The following is a 21003-nucleotide window of genomic DNA, read 5'->3' on the forward strand; positions in this document are numbered from 1 at the left end:
CAGGACTTTTCCTGGTGACGAGTGATAGAAACGTAACTAAAGTAGGTTAGGCCAAAGGGGAATAACTACTGTTGCACAACTAAATTGTGGCTGGTCAGGAATGCGCCTGGGCCGCAGCGACAGCTGGGACAGGCCTGGGAACACTCTCCCTACTCTCTCCCTAGCCTCTCTTACGTCCTATGTTAGACCAGCTTCCTCCTTGTCGGGAGCAAAACGGCTGTGACAACTCCTAAACCTCAGTCCTTCCGGTGCTGCCACTCAGAGGGTAAAGATTCTTTTGTTTATGGCCAGTTTTAAAAATCCCAGCAAGGGACTCGGACTGTTGCGGCTGGGGCCACAGCCTGCCCAGCCGATGCCGGCCAGAGCTGTTGCTGTCCTAGCCCTGCGGATGAGGGAGGCAGCAGATTTGGGGGGCAGGCAGCAGATTTGGGGGGCAAGCAGCAGGCTTGGGGTCAGGCAGCTGGCTTGGGGGGCAGGCAGCAGGTCTGGGGGGCAGAGAGCAGGCTTGGGAGGCAGGCAGCAGACTTGAGGGGCAGGCAGCTGGCTTGGGGGGCAAGCAGCTGGCTTGGGGGGCAGGCAGCAGACTTGGGGGGCAGGCAGCTGGCTCCTAGCACAGACCCAGGACAGTGACACTTCCTTAGATTGGTCATGTGTAAAAGCTGTTACTGTGTTGACTTGAAGCCGATAGATTTTTATCCCTTTCAGGCAAACTCTGCATTTTAGGTTAATATCTTAGAAACCCTGCCCGTCCTTGGGGAAATGTTACGCGAGCCGTGGGCCTTCGCTGTCCTGTGTCACTGGTTAGGCTCTGCGGCAGAGAAGGGCCAGCGAGCGGGTGCTGGGCCTGCCCTTCCTGGCAACGTGACGCAGCCCCTGTCACGCTCTGTTTCTCCTCGCGGTCACTGAGTCCGCCTAATGCAGCCCCTCGGTGGCCGGCCTGGTGTTCCCGGGGGCTGGGGATCTAATGTCAGTAGGACACGATTCGATTCACATTGAAGATGGATATTAAGTCTCTTTACTCAGGGTCTTGTCAAGAAAAGCCAATCTGCCTGCTATCAAAAGCACAGAAAATGCCCCTTCCCATAACAGCAGCTGTCTGCGTTCACTGATACTGAAGGGGCGGCCTGTCCCCAAGCCTCTGAGGCGGTTTTGTCAAGGTCAATTCAGCTGATCTTTTTCAACGATAACCCAAAGAGGATTAAGTTAACATCTGACCTTTAAAGAGCTTTATCTTTGGAGAACCGGGCTAATTAAAAAATTAAAAGGCTGCTTTTTAAAAATATTTGCACCACAGCCTAGGGAAAAACATGAACACTCAGCTTAAAGCAGCAGCGATATCCATAGAATATTCCAAAGGGCAATCTGGATTTACCGTTACACGGAGGAGCTGAGTGTGGGGACTCTGGAGTCAAACAGAAGTGGGGTCCGGGACGCCTGGGTGGCTCAGGGGTTTGGCACCTGCTTTCGGCCCAGGGCCTGATCCTGGAGACCCGGGATCAAGTCCCACCTCAGGCTCCCTGCATGGAGCCTGCTTCTCCCTCTGCCTGTGTCTCTGCCTCTCTCTCTGTGTCTCTCATGAATAAATAAATAAAATCTTAAAAAAAAAAAAAAAAAACAGAAGTGGGGTCCAAATCTCAGTTCCACTGCTTTCTAGTTGTGTAACCTTGGAAAAGCATCTCACCTTTTCTAAGCTCTGCCTATCTTATTTGTAAAAAGGAGAGGGATAGTAATAGTAATCACCCCATAAGGTTGTTGAAAGAATTAAATGAAATCGTACACTTAAAATCCTGCCATTTAAGCTACTCATCGCTATCACTGTGGACATGTTTAAATTTAAAAATTTAGTTTAGTTACTTGTCCCATCATGTTGATGGCTGAATGGCATCTCATGACAAAGTGGCTGGTTCTCCTAAGCAAAGAACTCCGAGAAACCTCTAGGTTTTGAGATGATGCTGCCTGGGGCCAGATGTTATTAGCACAGATGCAGCAGCCCCAGTGCCTGGCTGCCCCTGAACTTGACCAGATACCATTGTGATGAGTCTGCTACTGAAGTCATTTTGAGGAAAGAGTAACATGAGATTAGGGATGGTAATATTGTCCCCCAAAGCCAGGAATATTTCTATCCTTTAAATTCTGTAGATACTTTTCCATTCAAGGAGATACTGATCACTGTTAAATATTTTCTTCCAGGGATCCCTGGGTGGCGCAGCGGTTTAGCGCCTGCCTTTGGCCCAGGGCGTGATCCTGGTAGACCCGGGATCGAATCCCACGTCGGGCTCCCGGTGCATGGAGCCTGCTTCTCCCTCTGCCTGTGTCTCTGCCTCTCTCTCTCTCTCTCTCTCTCTCTCTCTCTCTGTGACTATCATAAATAAATAAAAATTAAAAAAATAATAATAAATATTTTCTTCCAAAGCAGTGTTCTTGATTTCTTCTCATTGGTTTATATGATGCTTGAAGTGATCTCTTTTGCATGTTGACAAATGTCATATAGCCATAGGGACTTTGGGATAGCCTGAAAATAAGATCAAGGACTCTTCCTGGGAAGGAGATATGTCCACTGCCAAAGGCCTCTAGCCCCTTACTCAAAGCCTGTGCAGAGACCAGAGCTTTGACATCCCCTGAGCACTTGTTAGAACTGCAGAAGCTCTGGTCCCATCCTAGACCTGCTTCATCAGAATCTGCATTTCATAAGCCCCCCAGATGGTGTTAATACACACCACAGTTGCTCTCTTCTCAGTTTTAGCTGCACATCAGAATCACCTGGAGAGCTTTAAAAATTTCTGATGCCTGGGTCCACAAAGATCCTGACTTAATTGGCCCTGGGAGTTTTAAAACCTCCCCAGGAGATTGTGATGTGCAACTAAGATGGAAAACTTGTGTGCCAGAGACATTCATTCCTTCCTCTTTCTCTATTTATTCCTACAATATTAATTTCTCTAAAAGTGAAAATCTCTCAAGCTGCAGTGAAGGTTCATTTCATGTTCTTTATGTCAATGGATGGATGCCCACTTCCTAGATTTGAAGATTCACTTGAATCTTAAAAATAACCTTTAGGAATTTCTTCTAAACCTTTGCCAAGGTCACCACATCCTTCTTTTATCATAAATCCCAGAATGAGACACAGTCTTCTCGTACGGCAGTAAACAGCACTGAGCATCAGCATAAAGGACTTTTGTGTCCCTCTGAATGAAAGGTACTGTTGTTATAAGTCAAGTCAGACCATTTGAATGGGGAGGGGGCAACTTGAATGGCCAAGCAAAAGATTTTCTCATGCCTACACTCAGTCTGGAAGCGAAAACCCAGTTACTAGGGAGGAAACCCACCCGAGGAGGTTTTGAGCTTTCCTAATGGAGCAATAAATGTGTTGTTGTTTAATCAAAAAATTCATAAGCTTTATTGCATCTGTAACTCATGGACAACCAAATAGATAAATTCACTTGTACCAAAAGACACCAAAGACATTTCTACTGATTCAAAAATTTGGCTGATGTCATGAGCATAAATAAAAGTCACCTGTACCTTAGACTTTTGTCACAGTGATCTCCAAACCTGACCACTCAATTTATAAGAATCACGTAGGCTGCTTACTCAACACACCTAGAAGTCTGGGCCAGAGTATTTGCGGTTTTAGAAAACTAAACCATTTCTTCTCAAACTTTAACTCGAGGTCTTGTTAAAAATTTAGGCTCTCGGGATCTACCTCCATAGATCTGAGGTAGGGCCGGAGGTTCTGCATTCTAACCATCTTGAAAATGATGGTGTGCGGCTGTTCCATGGACCACACTCTGAGCGGCAGTGCCCCAGAAAACCTAATAATCAGCCAGTTGGAGAACCAGAACTTTAGGCATCTCATATGTTGCTTGAAATATGAAAAAAGCTTACTTCCACTTCAGTGTTTTTCAGGAGCTTAGGGTGTATCAGTGAGAGTAGGACATAGGCTGATAGAAAATGTCAGTGGGCAAAGTCAATTCCAATCGGTGTTAGAAACCTGGTTGAGAATGTTTAATTACAGTCACGTTCTGCCCATAGGAGAAGAAAGTGGCATCTGAGTGCCTGTGTTTCTTTAGGGATCTATTCTTTAGAGTTCACCAGCAAGCATAAAGGCAGAAGGAACGGTTACTTTAAATTCATATTATTTTAGCTGATGTATCTGGAGCACGGTGATAAATTAATCATGACGTCTGCTCTGATTCACAATCATGCTCTGGTCCAATTTACACTTCGCATGTGCAGAACTGAAATACGATGCATTAAAATGGTGCACACAGCACAGATTTTTCTCTCCAGTGAACGCGCGGAGGGAGGTGCCCTCCCCGCCTGGGCAGTGAGGCACCTGCCCGGAGGCCCAGGCCCACGGAGAAGGCGGCCTCGTGCGCCCCGCTGGGCGGGGAGGGGGGCGGGGAGGCCGCAGGGCCCGGCGCTCAGGACCGCGGCGCCGCCTAACGGGCGCGACCGGCCTGCGCCGGGCAGTGGGGGCGCTGGGGAAAGAGCTTCCCGGCTTACTGGCCGAGGCGGGCTTATTCTGGGCGAGGGGGAGCGGCGCGGGGTGGTTACTAAACATAACAGATGGCAGCTGTCTGCCGCTATCTAGGGCGCACTGACAAATCCCCGGGACGGCCCCGGGGCGCTCAGGGGTGCGCGAGGGGGGCTGCGGGCGGGGTGCAGCTGCCTGCACCGGGCTCGGGAGGAGGGCGAACTCCTGCGGGGCCCCGAGAGCGGGCTGAGCGTGGCTCCCGACCCCGCGGCAGGAGGGTTCGGTGCAGCGCCTGGGGCGGGGGCTCCATCCGCTCCGTGCACCTGCGGGAGCCCAGCCCAGGCGGCGCTCCGGCCCCCCCGCCCCCCGGGCCGCCGCAGCCCCGCGCAAGCCCCCAGCGGGTTGTCAACGACCCCGCCTTCCTCCGGGCCTGCGGGGCTCGGCGCCCGGGACGCGTGGGCGGCGGCCGAGACGCGGTCTCCCTCCGCGACCTTACAAGGCCCGAGCCGGCTGGAGGGGGCGCCACAGTGCGGTTCCCGGTGAAAGTGCCATAGCCACGATTTCCCTGTGGGAAGCCTGCTTTCCAGCCGCCACATCCATCACGCACGGACTGGCTACCTTTTATAGCTTGTCAGATGATTCTGTTTGGTCTATCATTTGCATATTCAGATGGGGGAAATCTTACGAAGCTGGGCAAGTTAAGTTGCTTTTAGAAATACACTAAAACTACTTTATTGGAAATAATACAATAAAGTTGGGCAGCACTAAGCATTTGGGGATGATTCCCGAAACAGAGCAGGTGAGTCAGGCTTCTCAGTTTACCACTGGTGGCGGGAGACCCGGAGAGGCAGAGCCAAAGGGAAGGGACTGACGAGTTCTGAGAACTGAGTAGCCACGCAGTGCTGTGATTTTTCAAGTTGCAAAGACTATTGAAGGTTGAAGTCCAGAGGAATGGGATGCATCAGACGGTTTTTCTCTAAATCGATGGAACTGTCCCCAGAGAGGGAGCAGGAGAACGACTTCTTCACTTTCTGGCTATAGTTCTAAGTCCCTGAAATGGGCTTCAAGAATGACCGCGTGGGGTCATGGTGCATTTCATGTGTTTCACGCTGGCCTGTGTGGCATGGGAAAGCCGCCTCTCCTCAGTCCTCATGGACTCCTTGGCCCCTCCATCAACAAATCTCAGGAACCAGGTTTCCTTATTCTCAGTCGCCTTGCAGTGCTTTTCATTGAAGCTGGGAAAGACCAAGTTTCATTCATTCATTCAGAAAATGTTTATTAAGTGCCTTCTGTGTGTTAAGCCCAGGTGCTCAGACAAAACAGGTGAGAATCTCTGTCAGCTTGGAGCTTGCAAGAAGCAAGATAAATTGATGAAATCTATGGACAATGTCAACCCGACAATGATCTGGCACTAGTTTCCTATAAATAGAATCCTTCCTTTTGACTTAATGAGAATTTTGACACACTAAGGGTCCTCTGTACATGTGACGGTATCATTGTGATTATTCAATAATTTCAAAGAAAAAGGCATAGCTGATGGAGAAACCCTTATGTTTGAAAGAATAGAAAAGAGTCCTAATTCCTTCTTATGAATTCGATGAAGTTGGTACCCAACCTCAGTGGGACCACCGTCTATTAACTCGTTTTAATTCTCTCTCCCTGACCCTCTTTCTGTCTTCATTTCCCTCCTTCCCCACCTTCAATTCCATGGCCACATATTATTTTTTCCCTTGTCTCTGCCAAAGGACCTGTTTCAGTGGTTTCCAAAGCCTAGAAGAAACTGTATGTCCACTCTTCATGAGCCAAAACAGACTAATACACATGTCAAATTTCTTTGCTTTTGGCTACAGCATTCATAATTCATTGTGATAACACTGATTATTTTACCAATTACCTACCAAGGAAAATGAGGAGGGTAATACTAGAATGCAACATCAGGCCACAAAGAATATTAGATATAACTGATTGCATGCACGCATACACACTCATATGCATGCACACATGCTCACACGCATGCACACACAAAGTCACACATTCTAACTCATGCTTAAGTCAACTCTTATCATAAACTTCTATGTATTCGTGCTACAAACACAGGTTTATTCTCTTTTAATCCCTCTGCTTCCGATATAGGATCTGGATTTTTAAAGCTTTGTTTTGTTGTTATAGGTTACAGTTATGGTTATAGTAATAGTTACTGGAGGTGATTTAAGAGACTGTATACGGAACTTTAAAACTTTTTAAGTTGTGCATATATTTTAAGGTATATTTGAAAAATATAAATATCTTATCAAAGCATCATTTAGCAGAAATTAAGGTGCAAATTTTTAAAAAGTGAGTTGATAAAAATATTCAGTTAATTAAAACACATGGTAATCAGATACAATAAAAATAACATAAGCAGTAAGGAACATCTAAAATTTAAGTTATAGGTTCATATATGACCCAGGAGGACCAAAAAAGGCAAGTGCACTGGGCCCTAAAAAGGGGGCCTTTGACAAGGTATGCTCCAGTCTGACTCCATCAAACATTGCATTAGTCTTCACTAGCAGACAAATGAAATCAGGTACCAATGGCTTAAGAAAAAGAATTTTTTTCCTGCAATTCAAGAAAATTCAACTGTACAATTTATCAACATAACATTTTCTGGCTCATAGGACATCTGTGTTTAATGTGATCATGGCTTTAGATCTTTAGAGCTCAAAGGCATTAGAAACATGCCAGAAATGTTCCAGTCACAGCAAAGCTGTTTCCTTTAGAAAATCACCCCGTATTTAAAAGTCTGTTTGGAAGCCTCCATATAAATCATGAGCTATTTTTCTCACCACCCTTTAACATTTTAACTTTCAACTTTAAGAAGCACGTTTAACAGAACTTCAAAACTTAAAATGGCTTTACTTATATCTTTACCCTGTAAGGAGCACCTGTATAGACTCAGAATCACCCAGTGTTTCTCGGCATGTTTAGCACTGATGGCTTCCGGGTGCTCAATGCCAGTAGCACCCCCTCCATCTCTTTTTCACAATCAATACTACCCCCTGCCTCCCTATACAAACATTCTGGGTGACCTCAATGGGGCAGTATCACCCTCACTTATGAACATAACTGTCTAACCTACTGAAAAGAAGTCTGAGGACCAGAAGAGAGAAGGGATTTGCCCAAGGACCTACGCTGAATTGGTATCATGTGAGGTTGCCAGGTTGTAAAGAAGACAGATGGGCCACCTCAGATGCCAGGGGATGACTGTAAGTTTACACAGGAGGTGAGGACTCATGGGAGACCTCTCGGGAGCGCCTCTAGGCCCCCAGGGGAGGCAGAGCACTGCGTCCCATTCTTACAGACTGAGTAGGCCTGACTTTTCAAGGGAAGCTCCAGGGACTTGGCCACCACGTTGTTTCTCCTAGCAACTCAGGGGTACCAGGGCTCAACTTTCTCCTGACAGCATCACCCTCTGCCTCTTTCTTCCTGCTGTGCTTCCCCTGTATTGCCTCTGGCCCCAGTACCCTCTTTCTGATGGTCTTACTTTTCTCAAGAAAATACAAACAGCATCATTGGATATCACTAATAAAAAACATGCCTTTGGGGCCAAGTTTTTTTGTCTGGCCACCCTACAGGCCATGGGTTCAGCCCAAAGGGGGCTGCTCTGCCTTAGGCCAGCAACCTGTTTCCCCTGCTGGGGGCAGCGTAGCTCACACACATCTTGAGGTCCTTTTGATTAATGTGGATCTTGAAGAGCCACTCCCAAGTTTGAAAGCTACCTCCATTCCAGAGCCCCTGTGTAACTTCAGCTGTCTGTGCCTCAGTTTCTCATCAGTAAATTGACCCATTAGTAGGATAGACCTCAGAAGCTTTGTGTGTGTGTGTGTGTGTGTGTGTGTGTGTGTGTGTTGTTTCAATAAGATAAGGCATTAAAAGTACTTGGCACTTAGTAAGCATTTGCTAGACACCAGCCTGTTGCTACTATTGCTATTACTATTAATAAGTAGAAAATGGATTATTATTTTTATTAAGTGGAAAGTTAAAACTTGTATCTCCTAAACACCACCCACCCCTCTGTCCAGCAGTGTTTTTCAGACTTTTCTGTTCAAGTATTTCTACTGGCTGAAGGCAGTGAAGACGCAAACCCTGGGAGGACAGAGGTGAGGTAAGGTTCTAAGTGTCCTAGTGCAAGCTTGATATTTGTTTAAAAACACTTGTTTTCCCTTTGTTTCATACATCATTTATATGGTATGAATAGATTCAGTGTGCTTTTTTTTTTCAGTGTGCTTTTTAAGATGCTGTTTCTTAATACAGCTATGTCTTTTTAAAAAATATATTTTATTTATTTATTTGAGAGAGGGAGAGAGAGCGAGCAAGCGAGTGAGCGAGCGCATGAGCAGAGGGAGAAGGAGAAGCAGACTCCTCATTAAGCAGGCAGCCCGATGTAGGGCCCGATCCCAGGACCCTGGGATCATGACCTGAGCCGAAGGCAGACACTTAACAGACTGAGCCACCCAGGCGCCTCCAGCCATGCCTGTTTTCGTACAGAATGTCTTAAATTACTTACTGGTTCAAATGTTTAGTGTGTGTCCAAAAATTCTTCAGAAAAATCAGTATTCCAGCAAGTTTTCCCTGTTTCTCTCCAAGCACATGCCTAGGGGTACACATAGCTCATTCAGTGTCACCATAATTCTGTCTTTGTGGTTACAGGTTTTCCTTTGAGGGAGATCCAATAGAGAAATATGTAGTCCATCATCAGATTGTCACATAGTTATGAAATGTTACTGTGTGCAAGACATGTGGGCAGTGCTACAGAGGACTGGACCACACACCACTCCATGAAACCTCACGTTCATCCATATTAGTGATGCTTCGGGGATGTGACCCGCCTCGCTCAGCCTTCCCCAGGTAAGTAGAGACGGAAACCCATTCATGCCCAAATTTCAGAGGCCTTAAGTCTCTTCTCCCTCCTCGACCACAGAAAATACCTTCTTTTACAGAGGTCCCTCTTGCTAAAGTATCTCTGGGAACTTCCAAGGTCTTTACAGGAATCGATAAATTAGTCCCTGTCGCCCCTTGCTGCTGCTGGTGGCCAAGACACCAACTCCACCTCAGGACCCAACAACTCCATGGAGGTTTCCCTTGTAGGACCTGCCCTTGTAGCCACGACCTCCACCAGGGTGACGGTAGGGCTGAGAATGTGCTGTGTTCAGGGGGCATCACTGTTCTCGAGAAGACAGGAGGATCTATTTTTACTTTTGCCCCATTGGACTCCCAAAGCAAGGTTGCTTGAGCTCCCGAATATGACAGAGTAATACTCTCTTTCTTTTGCCACCTGAGCCAGGCCCCCGTGGCCTCCAGCCTCTAGAATTCCAGAGAGGTCCTGCTCAAGTGTTACCTCATTCTCATTCTTCTCCATGGTCACCACTGCCTGGATGTGGACAGAGCAGAAAACTTCTTTGGCTCAATGCAAGCAGAACGGGTCGGCGGCCTCCCTGAGGCTGACAGACGTGAAGGAGGGGCTGCGCTGTATGTCTAGAGATCCGAGTTCCCATTCAGGAAAAAGAGGACTGCACCTTCCGGGTCACAGTTAGTTTGTGGGTGGAGGGGAAGGTGTCCCCTGTGCAGCCACTTGCACCCAGAAGTGCGCCAGCCTGTTCGGCGCATACGCACAACCCCCCATCTCACACCTGACTTCCACCTCTTTCTTTTTTTTTTTAGTTTTCCAACTTTGGTTTATTATATTTCTTTTTTTTTTAATTTTTAAGTTTTTTTATTGGAGTTCAATTTGCCAACACATAGCATAACACCCAGTGCTCATCCCACCAAGTGCCCCACTCAGTGCCCATCACCCAGTCACCCCAAACCCCCACCCACTTCCCCTTCCACTACCCCTTGAGTTAGGTGTCTCTCATGTTTTGTCACCCTCACTGATATTTTCACTCATTTTCTCTTCTTTCCCCTTTATTCCCTTTCACTAATTTTTATATTCCCCAAATGAATGAGACCATATAATGTTTGTCCTTCTCCGATTGACTTATTTCACTCAGCATAATACCCTCCAGTTCCATCCACGTCGCCCACCTCGTTTTCTGCAAACATTTCCCACAGTTTGGTTTTGATCGTGGCTGTATATTTCCAAACCCCAGCTGGACAAGGATAAAATCTTTGGCACAGGAGGTTCCTTGGCCCGTATGTAAACCAGCAAATGCCACATAGTCCTGGGAACCCCTTCCAGTTCGTAGATGCGCCGTATTCCCTCTGACTTGCCAGCCTTTGCCATGCTGTTCCCTCCACCTTTACCCATCTTTCCCTTTGCCTCACTCCTTCCTCAGGCCATTCATTCTGCGTCATTCCTATTTTCTCTTTGGGTCTGACATCTTTCCGCAGAGAAAGCTTCACTGACCCCAGATCCCCAATTCTGAATTAGGCGCTCTTCCATTGTTCTCACATAACCCTCACAAACCCTTGTTTGACTGTCTCTCCCCTGGAAGACTTACTCCTGTGAGGGGGCTGGGATTATGACTATGAAAGGCCAGCAGTTGCTTCATATTCCACAAAGACGCCACCAGCATTTGCTGAGTGTGGCTTAGTCCCACTCTCCAGAATCCTGTGTCTAAGATGAAGAGACAAACAGCTATGTGGGCAGGATATCTTCTTTTGGTCTAAGTCATAGTCAAATGAGCAGTAAGGCCAACTGTGGAATAGCCAATCTGAATCATCTTAGCAAACGATTCCATTCATCTGGTCTCCAGTCATATCAGTGACAGAAACTGGTTGATGGCACAATCCTGTTCCAAAAAACAGAAGGTCTGTGGGCTACTTACTCAAGGGGTGATGGTCCTGTCTAATGTGAGAACTAAGGCTTCACATAGAGGGACTTGAATTTAGGAAGCCCTTATAATGCAACCAAATAGTAACGCTCCCTTCACAGTAGCTTTGGCAATAGCAAAACTGTTAGGATAGCTGCAAATAAAATTGGCAGATTATAGAGAGCAGAGCAAAGTGTGGCAGAAAGGAAAGCAGGAAATGGAGCCCCTGCTCCACCACTCACTTTTTTTGTGTCTCACATCTCTAGAAAGGGGAGCAAGATGGAAGGAGCTCTTCTTTTTCTGCCAGCACTGACATTGGGTTATGACTGTGGGCAAAGGACCACCCCAGACCAGCCCTGGCCAGTAGCAGAGGAACCAGAGCTCAGCTCTCTGGGACATGAGGGCTGCACCGTAGTTAGGGGTTGGGGTCTCAGAAAAGCAAAGCTGTGTTTGATCCCCTAGGTGAGCCTCTTACCATGTGACTTGGACGTTTCTTTTGTGTAAGCCTCAGTTTCCACATCTGTGAAATGGGGATAACGACAGAACCAACTTTATCAGTTGTTACGATGAAGTGAGAAAAGTACTTACACATTGAGTACTCAAAACAGTGCCAGGTACACTCTCAGTAAATGGTCCCTACTCTTCTTAACTGACTACAAGGTTCATAACACATTTTCATTCTCCTAATGTGTGCCTGCTTTTTTTTAAAAAAAAAAATTTGTTTAAGTAGGCTGCATGCCCAGTGTGGAGTCCCACGTGAGCCTGAACTCATGACCCTGAGGTCAAGGCCTGAGCCCAGGTTGGGTGGGATGTTCTATCGACTGAGCCATCCAGAAGCCCCTTGTATGTCTGCTTTTTAAAGTTAGAACAATAAATAGGGCTTCTGACATTAGTAATAAAGCCTTTCTCACAGTGCAGTATGTTTCTGCCCCCATATTGTCCATGGTCCTTTGAGCTCCCGCTTCTCAAACACATACAGTTGCTATCTCAGCATTGGGAATCCTGCCTCAGGAGGGAATATGATCAGCTCCTATTATTTCCATTTCAAGGGAGCATCTGTGGTAGTCAGGTGATTATACAGTATTCTGAACTATCTCATAAGCTGTGGCAGTTGATGGCAAAAATTGAAATACCTATAAATTATTTCTTTTAAAGAAAGGAAACCATGGTGATTTTTAGAGCATTATGGTGTATTGTAAATGTAAGAACTCCTTTTGAAATTCATTTTTAAGAAGGGCTATTTTTCTTTGTCAGCAAAGCTATGTATCTTATGTTATCACAGACTTCCTGGCATGTTTTCTAGCATTTGCTTATGAGCTACAAATATTCCTTTGTGCATACCTAAGAAATGGAAATAAGCAAGATCTGTACTTAGCAAAATCCAGTCTTTCAGATTTTCAAAACAAACCTATAGTGGAACAAAATAAAGAGCTTTAAAAAATAGTCCACAGAGATAGAATGCAAGAGAAACATTGGCTATTCTTGTGGAGAGATTTATTCTTTTATGATTAATTTATAAGTAGGTTATGTCATAATGAATAATTCAATCCATTTTCTAAGTTTGTTGACTTGTAAATTCAGTGAGACTTAACCCATAATCTTGAGAATTGTTGGGAGGGCAAGTCAGGCATTCAGAGAAGGAGAGTAAGGCTTTTTATTTCTTAGTTGTGAAAGAGACCGTCCTCCATCTTTATTGCCTATATTCACAGCATGAAGAATCTGCTACCCATTGTGTCAAAACTCTAGGGGTCTCTATGTCACAGCCAGAAAATCACGAAGGGAACAGATTTCATGATATATATTTTTAAGATTTTATTTTTTATTTGACACAGAGAGAGAGAGAACACAAGTAGGCAGAGCGGCAGGCACACAGACAGACAGAGGAGAAGCAGGCTACCCGCTGAGCAGGGAGCCTGACGCAAGACCCGATCATAACCTGAGCTGAAGGCAGATGCTTAACTGACTGAGCCACTCAGGCATCCTCATGCTATTTCTTTCTAATTACTTTATCTTTTTATTTTTAGTAGGGACCACAAAGTGACTCAAAGGCCCAAGATAAAGTACATATGATGGAAGAAGGTCCTTTTTCTACTTCTTTGATTGATAAGGCTTAGAGGATCTTTCAGGGGTTTTCTAGTCTAGTCTGGATACAAAAGTGGATTGGGTGAGTTTCAGAGTTTTCAAAAATATTGCAGACTATGAAGCATTTAGCTTACTCTTTAAGTCAATTTGCCCATGTTTTTGTTAGATGATAGCCATAATTTGTCACATGATAACTATTCACCATGGCAATTTAAAAATAAAACTATCAATTCAAAGCAGCATCTCAGGCCTTCATTTTCAACCTCTCCCAACTACCTCCCAGAACAGAGATGAGAGTCAGTGACATGCTAGCCAGATTTGCCATTGAGAGAACTGAGTCACTCTCACAGTGTCCTTTTTTAAAAAAAGATTTTATTTATTTATTCATGAGAGACAGAGAGAAGAGAGAGAGAGAGAGAGAAACAGACACAGGCCAAGGGAGAAGCAGGCTCCATGCAGGGAGTATGACATGGGACTAGATCCTGGGTCTCCAGGATCACACCCTGGGCTGAAGGCGGCGCTAAACCACTGAGCCACCTGGGCTGCCCTCTCACAGTGTCCTTGGTGATGAAAATCTTATGTTTGTACCATAGAGTTGTGGCAATAAAATGATCAATATCATTAGAAATTTTGGAAATTGTAATGGAGTTAAATTTAAGCTACAGAGTAAAAATCTATATCATTTTAAAATTTATTCTCTTTTGTTTCCACAGAAGCAAAGTAAACTTAGTATTATTACAATTTTCAACTGTTAATGGCATTATTACTTTGTACGATAGCCGAAACAGTAAACTTTTGTGGTGGTTTTGATCAGTTTCTCTGCTTCTACTCTTTCCACAGGGCCTTCTTAGAAACAAACATAGTCTTGTTGTTCACCTTGCCCAATACCCTTTCCTGCAGGATTAAGCACACACTTCTCAGATGCAACTTCTTTCTCTACAACAGACCCAAACCACTCCCTTCACCTGGACTCCCCTTGCCTCAATTTTGTACTCCAGGAAACTGGAATGTTCACAGGAAGCAACTTTTCCTGTCTACATCATCTCTACCTATGGAAATACTCACCATCTTCATTGTTGCTAGCCACTGTTTTCCCTTACTTAGAATGCTTACTATGGGCCAGATAGTGCCCCCAGAAGACCATAATGCACCGTCTGATGTAACCCCCATCACAGCACATGACATGAGTAATAATACAATACTTGAACCTAAAACAGAAAAGTCAAATGACTCTCTTCAGGTCACACCACTAGTGCATGGGATGGAGCCAGTGGTAGAAAGCTGGTCTGTGAATTCCATGCTCAAAACACCTCACCACCTGGTGCTTTACAACTTTCTCAAGAGCATCCTCAGCTGTGAAGCCTTGCCTAATTTCCCAACCAGTTTTGATGGCTCACTTTTCAGAACTGGAGACAGGACTATTTTATACCCATCTCTGTGCCCCTTGCAGCACCTCCCACAGGCTGGATTGTCTGATGGGGGATTACTATGTACCTGTCAAATCAAGTTTACCTGGAGAACAGCTTATCACAAAATATCATGGTTTGATAGTAAACTCAGTAGAAGTTCAGAGGAGAGAGGTTGAACTGTCTCAAATGGCTTCCTGTGGTGGTGGAGCTCCAGGGGGTCTGTGAAAACTGGGCTGTTTCAGTGGACTCTAGAAGTGGTAAAAATGTCAGTAAAATCAGGAAAGAAGGAAGGATCATGGCATACATGAGGACCTATGAAAGAAGCAGTGCCTAGTAGAGTCAATGACTTAATGTGCTTTGGGGAAGGACATGAGATTGGATAGATTAAATGGGCTTTATGGATTATGAAGAGATATGAGTGCCAAGCAAAGGAATGTGTATAAAGCTTCCTGCTGCTTTTATATTCTTCTGTGACACTGTGTTCCTGATATTCGTCAGTGTTGTTGTGTGTAGCTTTATTTAGTTCATTCATTTTCTTTTTTTAAAGATCTTTTTAAAATTTATTTATTCATGAAAGAGAGAGAGAGAGAGGGGGGGGGGCAGACACAGGCAGAGAGAGAAGCAGGCTCCATGCAGGGAGCCCGATAAGGCACTTGATCCCGGAACTCCAGGATCACACGCTGGGCCAAAGGCAGGTGCTCAACCGCTGAGCCACCCAGGTATCCCAGTTCATTCATTTTCAACACATTTTCAATCTTCTGTTGTATCACTAATATCACAATTTATTTATTTATTTATTCTAACATGAGTGAACATTTTGACTATTTCAAGTTTTCTATTATGAATTTTTCAGCTACGGATGTTCTTGTACATGTTTCCTGGTGCATATATCTAATGACTGGGTCATCCAGCATGTATGTCTTCAAGTTTTTTAGGTAAGGCTGAATTGTTTTCCCAAGTGGTTGTAACAATCTACATTCCCACCAGTAGCATATAAGAGTTTCTTTTCCTCCACATTCTTGCCAACACTTGATTTGGTCATACTTTAAATTTTTTGCCAATTTGGGGAGTGTGAAATGATACCTCAAATTTTCTTTTTATGTTATTGTAAGACTTTTCCGCCACAGTTTGTGCTTTTAGTGTCTTGTTTAAAAAATAATTCCCGGGGGGGGGGGGGGAGGAGCAAGATGGCGGAAGAGTAGGGTCTCCAAATCACCTGTCTCCACCAAACTACCTAGAAAACCTTCAAATTATCCTGAAAATCTATGAATTCGGCCTGGGATTTAAAGAGAGACCAGCTGGAATGCAACAGTGAGAAGAGTTCGCGCTTCTATCAAGGTAGGAAGACGGGGAAAAAGAAATAAAGAAACAAAGGCCTCCAGGGGGGAGGGGCCCCGCGAGGGGCCGGGCCGAGGCCGGGGCGAGGGTCCCCAGGACAGGAGAGCCCCGTCCCGGAGGAGCAGGAGCTGCACCGACCTTCCCGGGGGAAAGGGGCTCGCAGGGAGTCGGAGCAGGACCCAGGAGGGAGGGGATGCCCTCGGGCTCCCGGGGACAGTAACAGCAACTCCGCGCCCAGGAGAGTGCGCCGAGCTCCCTAAGGGCTGCAGCGCGCACGGCGGGACCCGGAGCAGCTGGGGGGGGGGGGGGGGGCTCGGGGGCGGCTCCGCGGAGGGGGCTGCGGGGCGGGAGCAGCTCGGAGGGGCTCGGGCAGAGGAAGAGGCTCCGTGCAGAGGAGCCTGCGCGGTTCCAGGAGCAGCTCGGAGGGGCTCGGGCGGCGGCTCCGCGGAGGGGGTTGCGCGGCCCGGGAGCGCGAATCCACCAGCGCAGGCCCCGGAGCACAGGGCGCCGGGACACAGCCCAGGATCCCGCCTCCCCCGGGACAGGCAGAGACCGGGAGGCCCAGGACAGCGAGGACGCTCCTGCCCCAGCTGAGCAGATCAGCGGCCCCGCCCCGGAGCCTCCAGGCCCTGCAGACGGAGTTCCTGCCGGAGCTGAATCCAGGTTTCCAGAGCTGCCCCGCCACTGGGGCTGTTCCTCCTGCGGCCTCACGGGGTAAACAACCCCCGCTGAGCCCTGCACCAGGCAGGGGCACAGCAGCTCCCCCAAGTGCTAACACCTGAAAATCAGCACAACAGGCCCCTCCCCCAGAACACCAGCTAGACTGACAACTTCCAGGAGAAGCCAAGGGACTTAAAGAACACAGAATCAGAAGATACTCCCCTGTGGTTCTTTTTTTTTTTTTTTTTGGTTTTTTTTTTTTTTTTTTTTTTGGTTTTTTTTGTTTGTTTGTTTGTTTTTTTTGTTTTTTTTTTGTTTGTTTTGTTTTGCTTTTTGATTTGTTTCTTTCCACCACCACCCCCCTTTTTTTTCTCCTTTCTTTTTCTCTTTTTCTTCTTTTTTTTTTCTTCTTTCGTTTTTTTTTCTCTTCCCTTTTTTTTCTCTTTCTCTTTTCTTTCCTTCTTTCTCTCCTCTCTTTTTCTCTTTTTCCCAATACAACTTGCTTTTGGCCACTCTGCACTGAGCAAAATGACTAGAAGGAAAACCTCACCTCAAAAGAAAGAATCAGAAACAGTCCTCTCTCCCACAGAGTTACAAAATCTGGATTACAATTCAATGTTAGAAAGCCAATTCAGAAGCACTATTATACAGCTACTGGTGGCTCTAGAAAAAAGTATAAAGGACTCAAGAGACTTCATGACTGCAGAATTTAGAGCTAATCAGGCAGAAATTAAAAATCAATTGAATGAGATGCAATCCAAACTAGAAGTCCTAACGACGAGGGTTAACGAGGTGGAAGAACGAGTGAGTGATCTAGAAGACAAGTTGATAGCAAAGAGGGAAACTGAGGAAAAAAGAGACAAACAATTAAAAGACCATGAAGATAGATTAAGGGAAATAAACGACAGCCTGAGGAAGAAAAACCTACGTTTAATTGGGGTTCCCGAGGGCGCCGAAAGGGACAGAGGGCCAGAATATGTATTTGAACAAATTCTAGCTGAAAACTTTCCTAATCTGGGAAGGGAAACAGGCATTCAGATCCAGGAAATAGAGAGATCCCCCCTAAAATCAATAAAAACCGTTCAACACCTCGACATTTAATTGTGAAGCTTGCAAATTCCAAAGATAAGGAGAAGATCCTTAAAGCAGCAAGAGACAAGAAATCCCTGACTTTTATGGGGAGGAGTATTAGGGTAACAGCAGACCTATCCACAGAGACCTGGCAGGCCAGAAAGGGCTGGCAGGATATATTCAGGGTCCTAAATGAGAAGAACATGCAACCAAGAATACTTTATCCAGCAAGGCTCTCATTCAAAATGGAAGGAGAGATAAAGAGCTTCCAAGACAGGCAGCAACTAAAAGAATATGTGACCTCCAAACCAGCTCTGCAAGAAATTTTAAGGGGGCCTCTTAAAATTCCCCTTTAAGAAGAAGTTCAGTGGAACAGTCCACAAAAACAAAGACTGAATAGATATCATGATGACACTAAACTCATATCTCTCAATAGTAACTCTGAATGTGAACGGGCTTAATGACCCCATCAAAAGGCGCAGGGTTTCAGACTGGATAAAAAAGCAGGACCCATCTATTTGCTGTCTACAAGAGACTCATTTTAGACAGAAGGACACCTACAGCCTGAAAATAAAAGGTTGGAGAACCATTTACCATTCGAATGGTCCTCAAAAGAAAGCAGGGGTAGCCATCCTTATATCAGATAAACTAAAATTTACCCCAAAGACTGTAGTGAGAGATGAAGAGGGACACTATATCATACTTAAAGGATCTATTCAACAAGAGGACTTAACAATCCTCAATATATATGCTCCGAATGTGGGAGCTGCCAAATATATAAATCAATTATTAACCAAAGTGAAGAAATACTTAGATAATAATACACTTATACTTGGTGACTTCAATCTAGCTCTTTCTATACTCGATAGGTCTTCTAAGCACAACATCTCCAAAGAAACGAGAGCTTTAAATGATACACTGGACCAGATGGATTTCACAGATATCTACAGAACTTTACATCCAAACTCAACTGAATACACATTCTTCTCAAGCGCACATGGAACTTTCTCCAGAATAGACCACATATTGGGACACAAATCGGGTCTGAACCGATACCAAAAGATTGGGATTGTCCCCTGCATATTCTCGGACCATAATGCCTTGAAATTAGAACTAAATCCCAACAAGAAGTTTGGAAGGACCTCAAACACGTGGAGGTTAAGGACCATCCTGCTAAAAGATGAAAGGGTCAACCAGGACATTAAGGAAGAATTAAAAAGATTCATGGAAACTAATGAGAATGAAGATACAATCGTTCAAAATCTTTGGGATGCAGCAAAAGCAGTCCTAAGGGGGAAATACATCGCAATACAAGCATCCATTCAAAAACTGGAAAGAACTCAAATACAAAAGCTAACCTTACACATAAAGGAGCTAGAGAAAAAACAGCAAATAGATCCTACACCCAAGAGAAGAAGGGAGTTAATAAAGATTCGAGCAGAACTCAACGAAATCGAGACCAGAAGAACTGTGGAACAGATCAACAGAACCAGGAGTTGGTTCTTTGAAAGAATTAATAAGATAGATAAACCATTAGCCAGCCTTATTAAAAAGAAGAGAGAGAAGACTCAAATTAATAAAATCATGAATGAGAAAGGAGAGATCACTACCAACACCAAGGAAATACAAACGATTTTAAAAACATATTATGAACAGCTATACGCCAATAAATTAGGCAATCTATAAGAAATGGACGCATTCCTGGAAAGCCACAAACTACCAAAACTGGAACAGGAAGAAATAGAAAACCTGAACAGGCCAATAACCAGGGAGGAAATTGAAGCAGTCATCAAAAACCTCCCAAGACACAAGAGTCCAGGGCCAGATGGCTTCCCAGGGGAATTTTATCAAACGTTTAAAGAAGAAATCATACCTATTCTCCTAAAGCTGTTTGGAAAGATAGAAAGAGATGGAGTACTTCCAAATTCGTTCTATGAAGCCAGCATCACCTTAATTCCAAAGCCAGACAAAGACCCCACCAAAAAGGAGAATTACAGACCAATATCCCTGATGAACATGGATGCAAAAATTCTCAACAAGATACTGGCCAATAGGATCCAACAGTACATTAAGAAAATTATTCACCATGACCAAGTAGGATTTATCCCTGGGACACAAGGCTGGTTCAACACCCGTAAAACAATCAATGTGATTCATCATATCAGCAAGAGAAAAACCAAGAACCATATGATCCTCTCATTGGATGCAGAGAAAGCATTTGACAAAATACAGCATCCATTCCTGATCAAAACTCTTCAGAGTGTAGGGATAGAGGGAACATTCCTCGACATCTTAAAAGCCATCTATGAAAAGCCCACAGCAAATATCATTCTCAATGGGGAAGCACTAGGAGCCTTTCTCCTAAGATCAGGAACAAGACAGGGATGTCCACTCTCACCACTGCTGTTCAACATAGTACTGGAAGTCCTAGCCTCAGCAATCAGACAACAAAAAGACATTAAAGGCATTCAAATTGGCAAAGAAGAAGTCAAACTCTCCCTCTTCGCCGATGACATGATACTCTACATAGAAAACCCAAAAGTCTCCACCCCAAGATTGCTAGAACTCATACAGCAATTCGGTAGCGTGGCAGGATACAAAATCAATGCCCAGAAGTCAGTGGCATTTCTATACACTAACAATGAGACTGAAGAAAGAGAAATTAAGGAGTCAATCCCATTTACAATTGCACCCAAAAGCATAAGATACCTAGGAATAAACCTAACCAAAGAGGTAAAGGATCTATACCCTCAAAACTATAGAACACTTCTGAAAGAAATTGAGGAAGACACAAAGAGATGGAAAAATATTCCATGCTCATGGATTGGCAGAATTAATATTGTGAAAATGTCAATGTTACCCAGGGCAATATACACGTTTAATGCAATCCCTATCAAAATACCATGGACTTTCTTCAGAGAGTTAGAACAAATTATTTTAAGATTTGTGTGGAATCAGAAAAGACCCCGAATAGCCAGGGGAATTTTAAAAAAGAAAACCATATCTGGGGGCATCACAATGCCAGATTTCAGGTTGTACTACAAAGCTGTGGTCATCAAGACAGTGTGGTACTGGCACAAAAACAGACACATAGATCAGTGGAACAGAATAGAGAATCCAGAAGTGAACCCTGAACTTTATGGGCAACTAATATTCGATAAAGGAGGAAAGACTATCC

General features: G+C 44.9%; 1 long non-coding RNA gene across 1 annotated transcript in view; it reads right to left on the reverse strand.

The window, feature by feature from the left end:
* Window positions 1-10353: 10353 nt before the first annotated feature.
* The window catches only part of LOC144319927 (uncharacterized), a 29921-nt gene continuing 19271 nt past the window's right edge, over window positions 10354-21003 (reverse strand). Inside the window, exons 3-5 of the long non-coding RNA XR_013385573.1 lie at window positions 12607-12673; window positions 11741-11785; window positions 10354-11244 (exon numbers count right to left, since the gene is read on the reverse strand). This is a non-coding gene — a long non-coding RNA (uncharacterized LOC144319927). The remainder of the gene's footprint in view (window positions 11245-11740; window positions 11786-12606; window positions 12674-21003) is intronic.

This window comes from Canis aureus, chromosome 9 (assembly GCF_053574225.1).
Source record: "Canis aureus isolate CA01 chromosome 9, VMU_Caureus_v.1.0, whole genome shotgun sequence".
Taxonomy (NCBI): Eukaryota; Metazoa; Chordata; class Mammalia; order Carnivora; family Canidae; genus Canis; species Canis aureus.